Source organism: Nicotiana attenuata, chromosome 1 (assembly GCF_001879085.1).
Source record: "Nicotiana attenuata strain UT chromosome 1, NIATTr2, whole genome shotgun sequence".
NCBI lineage: Eukaryota > Viridiplantae > Streptophyta > Magnoliopsida > Solanales > Solanaceae > Nicotiana > Nicotiana attenuata.
In genome coordinates, this window is record NC_031989.1 from 20,942,966 (window position 1) to 20,960,549 (window position 17,584).

Here is a 17,584-nt window from a genome sequence, read left to right on the forward strand (position 1 = left end):
ATTTACTGAGTTATGGAATTTACCTGTTTATTCCTGTTATTTTTAAAATTGTGAAAAATAAATAATTGGACTATTTTGCTCAGCTCGTCACTACTGCTTAGTTCCTTAGTTATTTATGTTACTACTGTGGTGGTTGTACTCATAATACACCCTACACTTTATGTGCAGATCCAGGTGAGTTAGAGCGCGGCGATCGTTGAGTTCAGGCCGGCTTTAATTGGAGACTACAAGGTAGCTGCAAGCGTCCGCAGGACCTTGTTACTCCTCTTGTCATTTCTTGCTTTGGATAGTTAGACAATTTATATATCTTAGTTTATAGTTTTAGACGCTCATGACTTAGTGACACCCCGATGTTTGGGACTCGTTTCCGTATTTTATTTTATTTATATTTAGAGTTGGTTTAGTTTATCAGGAATTCAATTATTGGAAATATTTTATTAAATTCTTGTAATCAGATTAATAGTAATTTTGGGAATAGGCTTGCCTTGTAACACGATAGGTGCCATCACGACCAAGGTTAGATTTTGGATCGTGACAAATCATCCGGAATTCCAACCCCTATTAGAAAAAATGTGGTGTGATCCAAATTACCTTAGGAACTGTCAAAATTTTGGTCAATGCCTAAAGAAATGGAAAGCTAATACGTTTGGTGACTTGATGGGAAAAAAGAGTAAGTTATTAGCTCGACTAAATGGCATACAAACATCGAACCACAATGCTACAAGTAGTTTCTTACAAAATCTGGAAAATGAATTGAAAAAAGATTACAATGACCTTCTCTTAATTGAAGATGATTACTGGAAGATTAGATCTAGGATCATGTGGCTAAACGAAGGTGACTCCAATACAAAATTTTTCCACATTTGTGCCACAAATAGGAAGAGACGTAATAAAATTAATTTTTTTAAAGATGATGTTGGTAATTGGATCAATGACCCTCTTCTTATTATGTCATATGTCAATAATTATTTTAAGGACATTTTCACCTCTTCCCATGCAATGACCGGTAGGAGAAACTCCCTAAACCCTAGTTCAAATATCGGCCTAGTTGATCTTAGTGCACTGGATGAACCCTTGCAAGAAATTGAAATCGAAAGGGCTATTTTTTCTGTCAAGCCTTTTAAAGCCCCGGGACCGGATGAACTTCATCCTTTTTTTTACCAAAAATATTGGAGTGTCATAGGTCCTTCAGTTCTGAAGCTTTGTAAAGACATATTGGACAGCCAAGTAATTCCTCCCATTTATTAATAATACCTACCTTTGTCTAATACCCAACATACCTAATGCAAATAATATTAGGAATTTTAGGCCAATTGGTTTTGTGTAATACGAAAATACAAAATAGTCACAAAGATTCTTGCTAATAGACTAAAACCTTTTTTAAATAACCTAATTAGTCCCTTCCAAGCTAGCTTTGTGAAAAATAGAAGAGCTTCCGATAATGTTGTTTATTATCCAATACATTGTTTCAAACTTAAAAGGATTAAAGGGAAAACAAGGCCAAATGCTCCTCAAAATCGATTTGGAGAAAGCGTTTGATCGTATATATGGTCCTTCATTACACTATCCCTTTTAATACTTTAAATTTCCTCCCAAGTTCACAAAACTACTGTTAAATTGTATTACAACTAGCTCAATATCTATCCTAGTAAATGGCTCTATCACAAACTCCTTTGAAGCCAACTAGGGGATTAGGACAAGGGATCCCATTTCTCCATATATCTTCATACTTTGTCTTGAAATGCTATCAAGATATATTTCATTACCAAATAGACTTAAGGAAATGAGATCCAATAACCACTGGGAAGGAGAAGTCAACTTTCTTATTTGTCTTTGCAGACGAACTCACTTTGATGGCCAAAGCCAATAAAGACATCGTGTAACTCCATCAAAGAAGGTCTGACTCCTGGGCAAAAAATTAATCTCGAAAATCTAAAATTTAGTTTTCAAAAATTGTCCTGAATCCGACATTAAAAGATATTACTAACATACTACGTATTAGGAAAAGTTGGAGATTTTTTGCTACCTACCTAGGACTTCCCCTATATTAAATAACTACTACCCAGGCCAAGAGACTACCAATTCATAATTGATAAGATGAGATCCCACATAGCTGACTTGGAAAATGAATTTCATTGATATAGCCGACAGAACTACGCTGGCACACTCTTGTTTAAATTCAATTCCAAATCATTAAATGCAATATACCTTACTACAAAAAAAGATTCTCAATAATATTGAGAAGAAAAAAATGCACCTTATAAATTGGCCAACCATTTGCCAACCAAAATCTAATGGTGGTCTAGGAATACATAGTGCCACTTCAATGAACCTTTGTACTTTGGCCAGTATGGTTTGGAGATTGCTCACAAATCCCACCTCTCCTTGCGCTACTCATATAATCACCACCTATGCTTCAAATAATGCTATTAATAAAAATTCTTTTATTTGGAGAAGCATCAAAAAGGGTTGGGAATTATGCTCTAAAGGAATCACTTGGTCACCCCACATCCTCTCAAACATGAACATTTGGGAAACTAATTGGATCCCTGGGGTAGGAAACCTTAGAGCTACTGTGGAAGGCCCTCTTCAAAAAAGTGAACAAACCATAAAATTAAAGGACTTACTAATTAGGAAAAATTGGGAATTAGATAATCTTTCTCTTGATATCCCAAATCACATTAAGGACATTATTTAAAAAGTGAGAATTCGGAGAAAAGGCCCAAGGAGTGACATCCCTATATGGTCACTAACTACCAAAGGCTTTTTCACAACTAAAACTTGCTTTAATTTACTTGAGTCTTCAAAAATCAACTATCAGGATTCCCAATGGATTTGGAAGCTAAATTGTCCCAATAAAATAAAATATCTTTTGAGGCAATGTCTCCATAACAGGATTCTTTGTAGACAATACCTGGCGAAAATTGGTTTGAACTTAGATCCAATATGTCCGGTATGTAGAAATAACGAGGAAGAATCTATTACTCATATTTTCTTTAACTGTAAGGCAATCAAACTCTTCTGGGAAAGAGTTGGGTGGCATCACTACTACAAACACTCAGGTGACCACTGGCTAATCCAACTGAAGACTTTTAACTACCCAATTAAGAACAATATCATAAATTGGGACCTTCTCTTTCCTTTCATAATTTGGTATACATGGAAAAATTGGAACAATAACAATCATAAGAACACCAATTCCCCAATATATGGCGACTTTATCATTAAAAAGGCTACTGAATATAAGCTCCTTATTGAAAAAAGCATCTTCACTCCTCCTAAAATTCCTATTCATATTGCATGGCACAAGCCACCAAAAGGGTGGACTAAACTTAACATAGATGCTAGCTATAACACTGTTACGCAAAAAAGTGGTTTGGGAGGCACTTTCAGGAATACTAAAGGACACTGGATTGTGGGATTTGGAAAGTCTTCATATGCAAGTGGATCAGTAGAAGCAGAGTTGCAAGCTCTACTAGAAGGGCTCAAAATGGCTAATGAATGGACACTATACCCGCTTGCAATAGAATCTGATTTTGTGGAGGCTATACAATCGATCCTTCAAGGAAATATGCTTTATGATGATATTGTTAATGAATGCAGGTGGTTAATGCACCAGCAGAAGGAGATAATCCTCCGGCACACATTCAGACGGGGGAATAATGCTGCACATCACATGGCAAAAAAGGCAAAGGAAGAACGAGAAGGCATGAAGATTTTTGTTGAAGCTCCCTCTTATGTTAAATGTATTGTGGAAAAAGACTTATTACAACAATGTATTTTTGTTAAGCTACTCTCTTATGATGCTTGCAACACTTTGGCAAGCCTAGGTAATGAAAGTGTCCTTCGAGACACCAAATATGGGAACAATGTATTCGATCCTCCTTAAGTATTAATATATAAATTTCCTATTTGCTCAAAAAAAGAAGAAGTTAATATATGATTTAGTGCTAAAATGTCAAAAGATAGAGAGTAATATTTGTAGAATTCTTCAAAATATATAGCCTCATGAAAGTACTTGATTTTGGTAATTAACACAGATTAATGATTAGTCTATCAAGTTATTTCCTAATTTTTTATAATCTAGCTAGAAATATAACATTGAAAATCTTAACTACTTACCTTTTTCATGCTTTAATTGAACACCCGTCAATATGGTAATGTGAATATTAATACCACAAAAGATATTATCTTACTTTCTATAAAGATTTAAAAGTAAAATTGCAAATGTTTGATAAGAAATTGATATGCGCTTAGTATGTTATTGTTTAAAGATTGTAGTTATTCTTCAAATACTTTGCAAAAACTGATATATTTCTAAGTGTCGCTAAAGTGGCTACTTGGTATCATTTTTAGCGAGAGCTGAAATGCTTTCTTGTAAAATTAAAAAGAATTAACCTAAATAATAGTCAACCAAATTGCTTAAACTAAAAATAGTCGTTGAATGTAAAATATATGATAATGTGTATAACTATGTATAATCAATGTTAATTTATGTGTACCGGCTAGAAAAAATAAAAATAAAATCAGCCGGCTATTTGTGTAAAGATGAAGTCCAACCTACGGTATATGGGCTAAGAAATAAGCAAATATCTGGTATTATACAACATAGATTCTTAGGAATTGCACCAGATATCCTCTTTGAGAACCTCTATTTTAAGTTATATTCACTTTTAAAATTGTCTAAATCTTAGCCAGAGTTTGCAAACTTAGACCTCCTCCTCCTCTTCCTCCCACCCTTCTGCCTCTTCTTCTTGTTGTTGTTCTTCCTTCTTCTTCCCCTCCTCCTCCTCCTCTTCCGCCTTCTTTCCACACCTCCTGATATCTGGTGCTAAATTTCCGCCAATTTCCTAATTCTTGATAATAGAGTTGGCTATCTTTGTGGCATCGATGGTACAACCTCGTGAAAAGGGCAAAGTGTAAGTTTTTGATTTGTAAATGTAACGAACCTCTAGGGTGCTTAAAAATTGTAACGACCCGACTGGTCATTTTGCTTTGTAGAACCTCGTTCCCCCAAATAAAATTTCCCGCGCTTGCTTTATCTAATTTACGACCTGCGGGGATGGTTTGTTCGGGATTTGGAAGAATTTGGGTTGATATATGCTCATTTGATTCCTTAATATTTTCTTAAAAGGCTAAGTTTGACTTTGGTCAACATTTTTAGCAAACGGGCCCGGATTCGTATTTTGACGGTCCCGGAGGGTCCGTAGGAAAATCGGACTTGGGCATATGCTCGGAATCGAATTCTGAGGTCCCTAAGACGAGTAATGAATTTTTATTAGAAATTGTTAAACTGAAATTCAAAGGATTTAAAGAAACTAAAAAATGATTGATCACATTGGTATCGGGCTCGTGGATTTGTTCCGGAGCCCAGTACAGGTCCAATATAATATTTAAGACTTGCCCGCAAAAGTTGGTGTCAATCCGAGTAGTTTATGTGCGTTTCAGCTCGTTAGAGGAGAATTAAGAACTTGAAGTTTATAAGTTTGATTCAATTAGTTATAGGGGGTTATTCTTAGATTTAGCGTTGTTTCGGGCGTTCCGAAGGTTCGAGCAGGTCCGTTTCTTGATTTCGGACTTGTTGGTATGTTCAGACGGGGCACGGGAGCCTCGAGCATCAATGGGACGAGGCTCGAGTGAATTTGGAAAAGTTGAGAAGAGCTGAAGCTTCTGCTTCTGTCATAACCGCACCTGCGGTTGGTCGGCCGCTTGTGCGAGACCGCAAAAGCGGTCATCCTCTCGGAGATGCGGCTAAGGCTTGCCAGGCCCAAAACTGCAGAAGTGGCTCCCAAGCCGCAGAAGCGGCTCCAAGACCGCAGAAGCGGTCCCAGCCCGTTTGGCCAAATTCCACAGATGCGGTCTCTTCCTCGCAGAAGCGGGACCGCAAATGCGATCCCCTGACCGCAGATATGAAAATCACTGAAGCAGTGAGCTTCATTTATTACGGGCTATAAGTCATTTTGGCATTTTCACTCATCCATTGTGCGATTTTGGAACTCTTGAGAGAGGACCTTCACCTAACATCTTGAGTTTTGGATCGTTCGGGCTCGTTTTTGGTATTGGAAGTGCACTTTGGAGCAAGGCGAGTCTCCTATCTAACCTTGTAAGAGGGAATTGTCCCCATAGGTGATGAAATCTAATAATTTTCCACTAAATGCGGGGGCTACGTACGCATTAGGTGACGAGAGTCCGTGCGTAGCTACTATTGTGCTAAGTCCGGGTAGTCTAGGACCCAAAAGCATGCTTTATGTGGTATTCTTGCAACTCTATGTTTAATTTGGAATGCTTTATCATGGTGATTATGATAAATGAGACTATTTAAAAGGAACATGACCATTCTTGGTCGTTTTAAAGAGAAGTTGATAATTCAGTGAGTAATTGCTCTCCAGATATATGTTATTGTCTGCCTGTTGCTCTTTTAAACTACATTTGACCGCGTCGCATGGTTGATTCGCGAGCGGGGTAGTAGATGCATCTATGGTTTGTTCCGTTCAACCCTCGGCAGTGCACAATTTACTTTATGTTGGATCGGGTCGTACGACCTCGGCACTACTTGCGCCTGCTTTACGCAGTATTTTTCTATGATTTGAGTTATTTATCTGTCATGGAATAGAAGATGCCAGCTGTGATATTATCTAGGAGAGGACTTGTTGTTCTTGCTATACACTGCTATTAATTTGTCTTATCCACGCACAGTATAATTCATATCTCATATTATTTGACCCTAGTAAGTATCAAGTCGACTTCTCGTCTCTACTTCTTCACGATTAGACATGATACTTACTGGGTACATATTGTTTATATACTCATACTACACTTCTGTACTTAATTGTACAGGATCTGAGGCAAGTACATCTGGCTATCAGTCTGGTGCGTATCTTTGAGCATATTTCGAGACCTCCACGGTGAGCTGCTTCATTCCTGTTCTGTTCAGCAGCGTGATGGAGTCTCTCTTTACTTATTTTTTTATTTATGCTGTCTATTTTGTTCCGGACAGTAGGATAGGATTGCTCTTTTGTATATCCTACTAGTTGCCCACAAATTATGATACCAGGTCTTGGCACACACATTAGTAGACTATTCTTTTGGGATTGTATTACTATATGGTACATTACTGATTATTACTTGCTTTAACCTTAACTTAAGAAATTTCTTAAATTATTCAGTAAAAAGTAAGATGAGATCTTAATTATATTTCCGCGTTGGCTTTCCCGGCAATTGTGTTGGGCGCCATCATGACCTATTATGAAAATGGGTCGTGACAACACGGTATCAGAGCACTAGGTTGACGTAGGTCTCACAAGTCATGGGCAAACCTAGTAGAGTTTTGCGGATCGGTACGGAGACGTCTGTATTTATCTTCGAGAGGCTATAGGGTGTAAGGAAACTACTCTTTCTTCAATTCCTATCGTGGAGTGGTTAGTGTACTAAATTTCCCTCTCCTATTCTCTCACAGATAGTGAGGACTCGCGCGACAGATGTTCCTGACCCGGGAGGCACCGTCCCCCCTGTTGCTAGGTAGAGGCCAAGGGAAGGCACCAGCCCAAGGTAGGGGACGAGGGCATCCCAGAGCTATCCAGTAGCACCACCAGCGGATCCGGCGGGAGATCCTACTATTGAGGAGCAGGGCGAGGTGCCCGCAGCTAAGCCTACCCAGGCGAACTTTATGACATCACCGGGTTATTAGGAGATCATGGGCCGGATGCTACGGTTCATGGACACCATGACTCAGGCTGGTTTATTTCCAGCAGATCTAGCCACATTACCGGCATGAGGGGGAGCACAGAACCCTACTGCTCAAGCTCCTGGACATGCAGCTACAGTGTATCAGACTCCGGGCGCACTACCCACAGATGGGACTCAGCCAATCGCTACAGTGGTGCCCGAGCACAGGCCAGCTGCGGATCGTGACCCGCATAAGTTATTGGATAGATGGACTAGAGTTTACCCTCCTATCTTCGGGGCTGAGCGTCATGAGGATGCTCAGGATTTCATTGATAGGTGCTGGGACAGACTGCACAACATGAGGATACTGGAGTCGCATGGAGTTGACTTCACTACTTTTCAGCTGGAGGGCAGGGCCCGTAGATGGTGGCAGTCATATGTTCTTAGCAGGCTAGCAGGTTCTCCTCCACTCACTTGGGGTAACTTCACATAGTTATTCATGGATAGGTATATTCCACCCTCTGAGAGGGTAGCTGCGGTATTAGGTTGAGCATCTTGAGCAGGGTCAGATGTTCGTGACCGACTATGAGGCGAGATTTTCTGAGTTGTCTCGCCATGCACTCATGATACGTCCTACGGATGTAGAGAGAGTGCGGAGGTTTGTTGCAGGGTTGCACCTCAATATTCGAGCTAGCATGGCCCGAGAGGTAGAGATGGGCATTGAGCATCAGCTAGTTGTGAAGATTGCTCACAGGATTGAGGTTTATCGCCAGAGGAGTAGAGAGCAGTTTCAGCAGGACAAGAGGGCCCGATTTTCTAGAGAGTTCAGAGGCACCCCAGCCAGGGGTAGGGGGCACACGGGAAGGGATCAGCCAGCAGGCCCCCGCATTCTGCACCACCACCACCTCCCCGAGGTGCTCCAGTGAGACCTTATTTCAGTGCGATGCCGGAGAGTTCTTACCGCCCACCAGCTATTCAAGATTTCTCCGGCGCGTATTCTGGTCATCAGTGTTCTTCCAGTGCTTACTTCAGTGCCATGCCAGAGAGCCCGTATCGCCCGCCAGCCATTCAGGGTTCTTCTGGTGGATATTCGGGTCAGCAGACTCAGACTTCAGGGCAGCAGGCTATGGTGCCGAGGGGTTGCTACGAGTGTGGAGATCCGAGTCAGATGAAGAGGACTTGCCCAGACTTAGGGGCAAGGCAGTACAGCAGGGTCAGCAGCCTATGATTTCAGCACCGGCTACCCCGCCACCTAGAGGTGGAAAGCATACTGGTAGGGGCCGTCCTAGTGGTGGAGGCCAGGCAGGGAGAGGTCAGCCAACCGCTGCTCAGTCAGGTGGACGCCAGCCAGCCGACGCTCTAGCCAAATTCTATGCCCTTCCAGTCAGGCCGGATGCAATGGCCTCAGATGCCATCATCACAGGTATTATTTCCGTCTGCGGTAGAGATGCATCGGTATTGTTTGATCCAAGGTCCACCTATTCATATGTATCATCTCTGTTTGCTTATTTCCTGGTTATTCCTCCTACACCTTTGGGCACTTCTGTCCTTGGGTCCACTCCTGTGGGCGATTCTGTGGTTGTGGATCGGATCTACCGATCCTGTGTGGTCACATTCTGTGGTTTTGAGACTAGAGCAGATCTCTTGTTTCTTGATATAATCGACTTTGAGATCATCCTGGGCATGGATTGGTTGTCTCCATATCACACCGTCCTAGATTGCCATGCCAAGACTGTTACTTTTGCGATGCCAGGGTTGGAGTGGAAGGGTTCCACAGTTGATACATCTAGCCGGGTTATCTCTTTCTTGAAAGCCCGGCAAATGGTTGAGAAGGGGTGTTTGGTGTACTTGGCTTATGTTCGGGACACCACCGCAGAGTTTCCAATGATTGATTCAGTTCTGTAGTACGGGAGTTCGCCGATGTGTTTCCTTCTGATCTTCCTGGCATGCCACCGGATCGTGATATTGATTCCTGTATTGATTTGGCTCTAGGCACCCACCCTATATCTATCCCACCGTACAGCATGGCTCTGAAGGAGCAACTTGAGGAGTTGTTAGTAAATGGATTTGTTAGACCCAGTGTATCGCCTTGGGGTGCACCATTGTTATTTGTGAAGAAGAAGGATGGGACTATGCAGATGTGCATTTATTACCGCCGGTTGAAAAAAGTCACCATCAAGAAAAAGTATCCATTGCCTCACATCGATGATTTGTTCGACCAGTTGCAGGGTGCTAGAGCGTTATCTTAGATCAACTTGAGGTCAGGGTACCATCAGCTGAAGATTCGGAACTAGGAGGTTTCGAAGACCGCATTCCAGACTAGATATGGCCATTGTGAGTTTCTAGTGATGTCCTTTGGCTTGACTGATGCCCAAGCAGCGTTTATGGACTTGATGAACAGAGTGTTCAGACCTTATATTAATTCCTTTGTCATCGTCTTCATTGACGACATCTTGATATACTCCCATAGCCTGGGGGAGCACAAGTAGCATTTGAGAGTAGTGCTTCAAACCTTGCGAGAGCAGAAGCTATATTCTAAGTTCTCCAAATATGAGTTTTGGCTAGAGTCGGTGGCATTTTTGGGGCATGTGGTATCTTGAGAGGGTATTAAGGTGGATCCCAAGAAGATTGACGCAGTTCAGGGTTGGCCACGTCCTACCTCAGAGACCCAGATCGCGAGTTTCCTGGGGTTAGCAGGTTATTGTTCATACCCAATTTTTCCCTATATTTTTCTAAAATGCAAAATACTTTCAAAATAGCATATATGTGCATATATAAGTATGTCCAAATATATTACTATTTTTCCTTAATTTTTAAAGATTTTTTAATCAATTTATTGCCCCATGTTATTCAGAGAAACCCAATAATTACCCCCAAATTTATCATTTTGGTTATTCGTTTATTGGATTCTCATACTTATGCTAAAATATAGCTAAGATAACTTTTACATATTTTTACAAATTTATTTAGCATTTTTAAAGCTAAATTGCATATTATTGCAATATTAGCCTCTGTTAGATTTAATTACGTTTATGGCTATAAAAATTAAGCATTTGATAATTATGTACTATTAATCATTTTAGTACCTTTAATTTATTTCCAGAAGTTATTTTACTATTTCTTTTTTATAAATCAAATAGGAAAAAGTGGCAATTTAAACGTTAGCCCATCTTCATTTCAATTCTAACCTGATTTGGCACCCCAATTAAACCCAATTCAAACCCAATTACCAAGATCCAATTCCCCGTTAAACCGACCCATAACTCATTTAAATGACCCACCCAGATCCCCTACCTAACCCTTTCAATCCTGACCGTTGATCATTAAGATCAACGGTCGACATTGGCCCTTTCCTAATTAAGCCCAAAAGACCCCCAAATCCCTTTCATTATTCGCACCCTGCCGCCTCTGAATCCCCTGTCACTCTCAATCCGCTCTCAAACCCTAGCCGCCACCCTCAACTACAACCCTAAAATCTCCCAAATCAATGGCTTCCAAGGTCATCGGAGGCCTATATCCACCTCCTATGGCTTCTACATGCCCGATTATCACGGTTTCAAGGCTAAATCCTGGGAAAACTTGGTCCAGACTTTGGTCCATTTCAGTTTTATAGTTGTCTCCGACCATCTTTGACCTTGCTCTGGCCAGCCATGGCTATTCGAGTCTGACTCTGGACACTCCTGGTTAGATCGATGCTTTTCAAAGCCTTTCTCACCATTTGGGGTTCTTCTGAAACCCTAGCCATTAAGGTTCTTCCGATTTCTTTTAGGTCTGTTTCAGACCTGTGCTTGCTCTAAACTTCTAAACATTTTCTCAAAGTTTCTTTTAAAACTCTACCTTCAAAAACCATTATTTTTTCCGATTAGGTTTCCTGTTAAGTTATTTGACATGTTTTGCTGTGTTTCGTTATGTCATTCTTCTACTTGAGCTTTCATGTTAAGGGCCTTAATTTCTTATGAGGTTTCTGAATCTATTTTTGTTATTATTTGTTTGATTTACTTGCGTTTCATATCCAGACTCGATTGGCGTTGAAAAATCCTAATTTTGGGTTCATTCGAGTTCTGAGAATATTTGTTGTGTGATTTACTTGTTCATCATCTTTGAATTCGATTGGTTTCAAAAATCCTAATCTCTTTAGGGCCTATTCGGGCTTCTGAAGCTGCTTCATCTTTTTCTTTATGTGATTTGGCTTTTGCAATCATTGAAACTCGAATGTGTTTTTCAGAAGGGCCTTTACTTGACCCTTTGCATGCTTCTGATACCCTATTACTAAGTTAACGAAGTTGACCCAGGTTACTACCATGATTCCATGTTCGAGTCTACTGACTATGTGATTGTTATTGCATGCTGCTTCTCTTTGCCATAGTTTGGCCTCGCATGTTTATGTACTCTATTTATATGCTGAATTCTCCTTTTGAATAACCTCCAATTCTTGTGAGATTTTGATTGCACTCATGTTAAGTAATTGATTTTTTCCTTGTTTCACCTTACTGATTTCCCTGTTTCTTGGTCTAATTTGAACACTTTCCTTTGAACCTACGATCCCTACCTTTTCTACTCAATTTGATTGATTCCCTTACCTTGGTCCATTGGTACTCGATTCTTACTGACATTTCCTTGATTAGAATCTGATGAACCTAGTCCTTATTGCATATTGAGTACTTGTACTATGCTGAAAATATTTTCTTATTGGTTATATCTAACCTTATGTGATTTCTTTCCTTATTTAGTATTTGCATGTTACTGTTTATTTTAACTCATTAATTAAAAGAAGTATTTGCTGATTTGATTTTAATTAGTACATAGTTCCATAATTACTGGTGAACTGTGATTCTTTTCCTATTTTCTACCCGTTTTCAAACTATAAATACCTTGCTCTTTCATTAGCACACACACGAACATTCTTAGTTCTGAACTCACTTACACTAAAAAAGAACACTCTCTCTTTCTCTACTGCTTCTACTGTGGCCTGTTTAGCTAGTTGAAAGCCAAAGCTGTATTTCAAAAAGTCCTTCCACCTTTCTTTACTGCATTTGCTTCGTCGAACTGGTATGTTCTAGTTAAGATTTCAACATCAACAACAACATGGTTACTTAATGTTCTTGCATTCTTGTCTGCCTATTGCTTCAGTACTTTACTTAGCATGCTGTAATTTCTTTTCTCCTGTTCTGAATATTATGAACCCTAAATCCCTACCCGAATGTGTTTGATAATTATGGTTTGTTTGGGGCATGACAGCATCAACTATTGCTGAGCATGATTCAAACTTGGTCCTCCTAGGATCATAACCTCTATGCCACATTTACATGCTGTGTGCTCTGGTTGATTGACAAGCATGACAGCACTCCTATTGCTGCGCATGCCTTGATTTGACCTATGCCTAAGTACATAGGCCATTGTAATGAATTCCCAATCCCCTGCCCCCCTTTTTGTGTAAAATTATTAACTTGTTTGAAGTGTTACTGCCTCTTTCCCTCTTCTTTACTTCGTTAGTTCTTAAAGCTTTTTTTTTCTGCACTTGCACTATTTTCCTAGACTTAAGTTCTGCCCCCTCATGTGAGCCTTGCCTTGGGACCCATGAGCTCCCTCTGAACTTGGACACATGAGGGCTGGCATTTCCAGACTGCACTTGTCCCTATTCTGGTTTCAATACTTGGGTGTGAGCACTGCCTGGGGTCCTTTTGAGGCCCTTAGGGAACTCTGACACAATCAAGTTAGAGAAAGGCTTTGAAACAAATGGCATTTGAAGTGGTTTGGTCCATAACTCAGAAAGGAAGACAAGAATCTGGCTTCCTCTGATTGTGATTTTCTTTTTTTTCTTATCTTCCAATGTAATTCATTATTGGGTCTGTAGTAATCATGTAATAAACACTGGGGCTGGCTAGTGAAAAAGGGTTGGGTATTTATGCATGCCAAGGGTAGAACCATGCCTATAGGACTATTTTGATTCTGCATATTCAATCACATTTAGAAACCATGCCTATAGGGCTATTTTGATTTTGCATACTCAATCGCATTTAGAAACCATGCCTATAGGACTATTTTGATTATGCATACTCAATCACATTTAGAAACCATGCCTATAAGATTATTTTAATTCTGCATAACTGCATCTACAAATCATGCTCATAGAGATTCATTCACTCTACCTGATTAATATCACACCTAGATAATCTGCCTATAGGGCTTCCCTTTAATTTTCTGCATATTAGGCATCATGTTTTAAGGATATAACCCATCAGCATGTTAAAATCAGTGACATATAGATATCATGTCTATAAGGACCTAAAATCAGTAACGCATAGAAGTCCTGCCTATAAGAATTCCGAATCATTTGTCTTAAAACAGTGTTGCTTTGCTATATTTCTGAATCAGTAATAGATATCATGTTCATAGGATCTCGCTCAAACACTTAGGCAAGCCTTAGGTGATAACGACCGATAAAAACTGATTTTGCCTTTGTTAATTAATAACGGACACAATCGTTAAGCAAGTTTGATTCTGACTTCCTATCTGAGCCATGAATCAAACTAGTCTACCTCAACAACCCCCTCTCCCTCGTCTTTGATATTTTTTATCAGACCTAAGCAGTATGTGCAAGACATGCTATTTTATGTGTTTGTTTTGAGGAGGTATACTTGAGCCTATGTTTGCTTATATGTTTACCCAAACATGCAGTACGTGTTTTGTATGTCGCCTTAAAATTTTTACCTTTAAAAATTCAAACAAGCCTAATATCTATCCCTTTTAGGATTAGTAGTCCTAAGTTCCTCCGGGAGTGATAGGATTGGGACGGGTAATAACACGCAATAAGTAATCGAGACCAATCCGCGCTTTAATACCTTAACGGGATGCAAATGGTAGATATGGATATGATGACCACACGATAATGTCACGTGTAGCCCCTCATTGAGGAATGATTACCGAACATTGTGTGGGGTGATCCATATTTTTAATAAACCTAGGACCCCCCTCCCTTTATCCCTTGTTCTCTTTTAGCATTGTATTTCCTTATTCAAAATTAGCTCTTTTAATTATTCTTCCAAACTTCGTATACTTTCAAATTATTATGTATTGAAATCCCCTCTTATTTGAGCCTTATCTGTTTATATGTTAATTGCACCCAAATTCACAATAACTATCTGGCCGGGAACCACCTTAGTGGATTCTGAGGGGTGCCTAACACCTTCCCCTTTAAATAATTTCAAGCCTTTACCCAATCTCTGATTATTCAAACAAACTTAGAGTTAAATCTCTATTGGTGTCCTAATGCACCTTAATCATTAGGTGGTGACTCTTCAAATGCAAAATCCAGTTTCCAAAAGGAACGAGTTGCCCATCCAAATGTCATAAACCCGATTTCTCGAGAAAAAGGGGGCGCGACAGCATGGCGACTGTGCTGGGGATATTTAGGCTTTTACCATTTAAGACTATTATTGTGAATTTATGCTCCTTTACGTGCAATTACTTGCTTAATTCCTTTAAGCATTCAACTCCCTTTTCAATTGCGCAACTGACTTGTATTTTGTTTCTTTCCTTTTCTACTTTCCTTTACTACTGCTTTAAATTATGAAAATTGTTGTATTTACTGCTTTCTTAGCGTGCAAATATGTGACAACATGTCTTTAATTATTGCATAATTATGCTCAACATCATATTCCACTCGTGCCAAACAAATACCATAGCAACGCTTATAATGAGTGGTTGCGCTCTTCCGATATTATCACCCCCTAAATCCGGAAAAGGCATATTTGCAGTAAAAGCAGTCGATCAACGGTGTAGTCGACGCTTCCGTGCCTTTCCCCCTTGAGTTGTCCGCTCAAGGGTACCAGTCTAAAACCCCATAGAAACCTTACTTTGTTCAACTATGCATGTATCATGGTCAAACCTAGCCGAGTGAGTTATGTTGTCTGCATAATGACTCTTTAAGATGGCCTTCTCCAAAGTCCACTGGGTTTCCCTAAAACCCAAACGGACATCATCACGTTCTGTGCATTTATTTGGAGAACTAAATGCTTTTATACAAATTGTTGATAGTAAATAGTCGAGTTCGGTGGGAGTAAGGGCCTAACCTTATTTGTCTTGCAGAAATATGAGGCACGAAGTCCCCAGATTCTGCATGGTCACAAACACCCACCCAAGACTGCTAAGCTGGTGGAAAGATCTTCACTCCAGTGACCAGGCTCTCGTTCGGAAATATCTAGGGAATCTACCTTCCCTCCTGGAGATCCAACCCAACAACAAGATTATAGAAGCTGCTACTTTGTTATGGGATTGTGAGATGTTCGTATTCCGCTTCGAGGACATTAAAATGACACCTTTGCTAGAAGAAATAGGAGGACTGGCTGGTTTGGCATGGGAGATTCCGGGTTTGTTGATGCCTGAGAACCGCAAGGGCAGAGGTTTCCTCAAAATGATGGGTCTGAAGAAGAATCCAGAACTGACATGCCTGAACGAATCTTATATCCCCTTTGACTATTTGTACGAGAGGTACGGTCACAGCAAATCCTACCGTACCTATCCTGATGAGTTTGCCATCACCTCATTAGGGCATATTCATCGAAGGGTCTTTGTATTCATGTTCTGTTTCCTGGGGTTGATTGTGTTTCTAATGAAGAAAGCAAGAATCCACAATAGACTAGCCATGGTCACTAAGACCTTAATGGAAGGAATCGGAGGGCAACCATTCAGCATTGTGCCCATGATCATCGCGGAAATATACCGATCCCTAGAAAAGTGTCAACGGGGAGCTAGTCACTTCGAAGGCTGCAATTTGTTACTCTAACATTTGCTCATGGAGCATCTACAAAAGGGTGAACACTAACAAGAGATTCAACAAAGGGACTGGGACGATCATATCGCTTTCCATCACCCAAATCGAATGAATTATATCCCCGAAATGTTTGCTCAGCCAGAGGATGCCAAAGGATGGTTCGAGCTATTTGATAATTTTACCGAGGACCAAGTACAATGGATGTTTGAGTGGTTTCCGACCGAGGAGATCATCACCCGATCCAGGGATGCACCTTTCCTGATATTGATCGGTCTGAGAGGAACATACCCTTACCTCCCTCTCCGGGTTATGAGGGAAGTGGGTAGGAAGCAGGTTGTACCTAGGGTTGACAAGATGAGTCATTTCTGGGCCGACTTTCAGGATGATAACAGTCCTTACAAGTGCCAGCCTCAGCATATGTGGCACTGCAATATCGTCATGGGGAGGGATACCATCGAGCTAGATAGATACCACGCTTGTTGTGCTCCCTACAATTCAGGCTGGTTGGAGGATAAGCATGATGGCCTGGGCCAGCCCGAATTTGTTCGAGGTCACAGGATCATAGATGAAAAGGCCGAAGCACAGGTCAAGTACAATCAACTACGCAAGAGGATACGAGAATTCGAAAGCGAGAGCCGTGAGATACAACAAGCCAATCAAAAACTATTTGACGAATGGAAGAATATGGTTGTTAGTGCCAACAAACGACTGGGATATTTGGAGCGAGGCATAGTGGGGTTGGAGAAGAAATTTCTCAAGAGGGAAGAAGACTGCCAAAATGCTGAAGGAAACGAAGGCGGACATCTAGCCAGAGCCTACCTATTGCTGGGACTTCCGAGTTGGGAAAGCTGTTCGATGGAGCCAGGGATGCCGAATCTGGGGAAGGTCCTTCAGGGACCAAATAGATAGGAGTTTTCTTGTTTTATCAAATGTAATAAGGCGAATGGCCATTAGTGACTTCTATTCCTTGCCTGTTTAGTGTCGATTTGGGATTCGTCATATTTTTCTATCAATAAAATGAGGCATTTAGCATTCTGAGTTCTCCGAATTAATTTGTCGCTAGGCCTACCTCGGGCACAAAGAGGTCCCCAAATTAGGACACGCTTTATACTCCTGCACTATGTGTTTAAATATTGCAACATCTTT